Source organism: Arachis hypogaea, chromosome 17 (assembly GCF_003086295.3).
Source record: "Arachis hypogaea cultivar Tifrunner chromosome 17, arahy.Tifrunner.gnm2.J5K5, whole genome shotgun sequence".
NCBI lineage: Eukaryota > Viridiplantae > Streptophyta > Magnoliopsida > Fabales > Fabaceae > Arachis > Arachis hypogaea.
This window is the reverse complement of record NC_092052.1, coordinates 75,791,872-75,795,025: the sequence shown is the minus strand read 5'-3', so window position 1 is coordinate 75,795,025 and position 3,154 is coordinate 75,791,872. Positions and strand designations below refer to the sequence as shown.

Sequence of the window (3,154 nt, the reverse complement as noted above, 5' to 3'; positions counted from 1 at the left end):
CCTTGAGTTTTAAATACAAGGGAGTTCTCATTCCATTGAAGGAATATTTCACCTCTGTCAACATCAATCACAGCTCTTGCTGTGGCCAGGAAAGGTCTTCCTAGGATGATGGATTCATCCTCTTCCTTTCCAGTATCCAGGACTATGAAATCAGCAGGGATGTAAAGGCCCTCAACCTTTACTAAAACGTCCTCTACTTGTCCATAAGCCTGTTTTCTTGAGCTGTCTGCCATCTCTAATGAGATTTTAGTAGCTTGCACCCCATAGATTCCTAGTTTCTCTATTACAGAGAGGGGCATGAGGTTTATCCCTGAACCAAGGTCACACAGAGCCTTAAAGATCATGGTGCCTATGGTACAAGGGATTATGAACTTTCCAGGATCCTGTCTCTTCTGAGGCAATGTCAGTTGATCCAGATCACTTAGTTCATTGATGAACAAGGGAGGTTCAACTTCCCAAGTATCAATGCCAAACAATTTGGCATTCAGCTTCATGATTGCACCAAGAAACTTGGCAGTTTGCTCTTCAGTAACAACCTCATTCTCTTCAGAAGAGGAATACTCATCAGAGCTCATGAAGGGCATAAGGAGGTTCAATGGAATCTCTATGGTCTCTAGATGAGTCTCAGATTCCTTTGGTTCCTCAGAGGGAAGCTCCTTATTGACCACTGGACGTCCCAGGAGGTCTTCCTCCTTGGGATTCACGTCCTCTCCTCTCCTCACAGGTTCGGCCATGGCGCTTATGTCAATGGCCTTGCACTCTCCTTTTGGGTTCTCTTCTGTATTGCTTGGGAGAGTACTAGGAGGGATTTCAATGATCCTTTTACTCAGCTGGCCCACTTGTGCTTCCAGATTTCTAATGGAAGACCTTGTTTCATTCATGAAACTTACAGTGGCCTTAGATAGATCAGAGACTAGATTTGCTAAATTAGAAGCATTTTGTTCAGAGTTCTCTGTCTGTTGCTGAGTTGATGATGGAAAAGGCTTGCTATTGCTAAACCTGTTTCTTCCACCATTATTAAAGCCTTGTTGGGGCTTTTGATCCTTCCATGAGAAATTTGGATGATTTCTCCATGTTGAGTTATAGGTGTTTCCATAAGGTTCACCTAAGTAATTCACCTCTGCTATTGCAGGGTTCTCAGGATCATAGGCTTCTTCTTCAGAAGATGCCTCTTGAGTACTGTTGGATGCAGCTTGCATTCCATGCAGACTCTGAGAAATCATATTGACTTGCTGAGTCAATATTTTGTTCTGAGCCAATATGGCATTCAGAGTATCAACTTCAAGAACTCCCTTCTTCATAGGCGTCCCATTGCTCACAGGATTCCTTTCAGAAGTGTACATGAACTGGTTATTAGCAACCATGTCAATGAGTTCTTGAGCTTCTGCAGGAATTTTCTTTAGGTGAATGGATCCACCTGCAGAAGTGTCCAGTGACATCTTTGATAGCTCAGATAAACCATCATAGAATATATCCAGGATGGTCCATTCTGAAAGCATGTCAGAAGGACACTTTTTGGTCAACTGTTTGTATCTTTCCCAAGCTTCATAGAGAGATTCACCTTCTTTCTGTCTGAAAGTTTGAACATCAGCTCTAAGCTTGCTCAGCTTTTGAGGAGGAAAGTACTTGGCTAAGAAAGCCGTGACCAGCTTATCCCAAGAGTTCAGGCTGTCTTTGGGTTGAGAATCCAACCATAATCTAGCTCTGTCTCTTACAGCAAAAGGGAAAAGCATGAGCCTGTAGACTTCAGGATCTACTCCATTAGTCTTAACAGTATCACATATCTGCAAGAATTCAGTTCAGAACTGAAAAGGATCTTCAGATGGAAGTCCATGAAACTTGCAGTTCTGCTGCATTAGAGAAACTAATTGAGGTTTCAGCTCAAAGTTGTTTGCTCCAATGGCAGGAATGGAGATGCTTCTTCCATGTAAATTGGAATTAGGTGCAGTGAAGTCACCAAGCATCTTCCTTATATTATTATTATTTTCGGCTGCCATCTCCTCTGTCTGTTCAAAAATTTCTGAAAGGTTATCTCTGGATTGTTGTATTTTAGCTTCTCTTAATTTTCTCTTCAGAGTCCTTTCAGGTTCTGGATCTGCTTCCACAAGAATGTTCTTATCCTTGCTCCTGCTCATATGATAAAGAAGAGGGCACAGAAAAATAATAATAATAATAGAGATTCTCTTTACCACAGTATAGAGGTTCCCCTATGTAAGTGGAAGAAGAGGGGGAGACAAAGAATGTAATATAATGGAAGAAACACAACTGTGAGGATGGAAGAGAGGTGAGTTGAGATGTTAGGATATGAATGAATAAATAGAATGAGATGGGGGAGGGATAATTTTCGAAAATTATTTTGAAAAAGAGTTAGTGATTTTTGAAAATGGTTTCTGAAAATTGTTAGTATTTTTTTTTTCAAAAATTTTTGAAATCAAAAATAAAAATAAAAATAATTAGTTAATTAAAAAGAAATTTTTGAAAAAGGGGGAGATATTTTCGAAAATTAGAAAGGGAGAATTAGTTAGGTGGTTTTGAAAAAGTTAAGAAACAAACAAAAAGTTAGTTAGTTAGTTGAAACAAACTTTGAAAAGATAGGAAGTTAGGAAGTTAGAAAAGATATTTTGAAAAGATATTTTTGAAAAAGATAAGATAAGAAGATATTTTTGAAAAGATATGATTGAAATTAGTTTTGAAAAAGATTTTATTTTTAAAATCACAATTAATGACTTGATTCATGAGAAATCACAAGATATGATTCTAGAACTTAAAGTTTGAATCTTTCTTAACAAGCAAGTAACAAACTTCAAATTTTTAAATCAAAACATTAATTGTTTATGTTATTTTCGAAAATTTGTGAAAAAATTAAGAAAAAGATTTTTGAAAAATATTTTTTGAATTTTCGAAAAGAACTAAGAATTTTGAAAAAGATTTGATTTTTGAAAAAGATTTTGAAAAAGATAAGATTTTCAAATTGAAAATTTGATTTGACTCATAAGAAACAACTTGATTTTAAAAATTTTTGAAAAAGTCAATCCAAATTTTCGAATTTGATGAGAGAAAAAGGGAAAGATATTTTTTTGATTTTTGAAATTTTTATGAAAAACATGAAAATTATGCAATGCATGAAATTTTTAGATCAAAACAATGAATGCAT

General features: G+C 36.2%; 1 non-coding gene across 1 annotated transcript; it reads left to right on the top strand.

Annotated features, from left to right (window-relative positions):
- The first annotated feature begins 1,493 nt into the window (after nucleotides 1-1,493).
- On the top strand, nucleotides 1,494-1,601 carry LOC112767904 (small nucleolar RNA R71). Its single transcript, XR_003185344.1, has one exon. It is a non-coding gene; the product is annotated as a small nucleolar RNA R71 (small nucleolar RNA).
- Nucleotides 1,602-3,154: the final 1,553 nt, after the last annotated feature.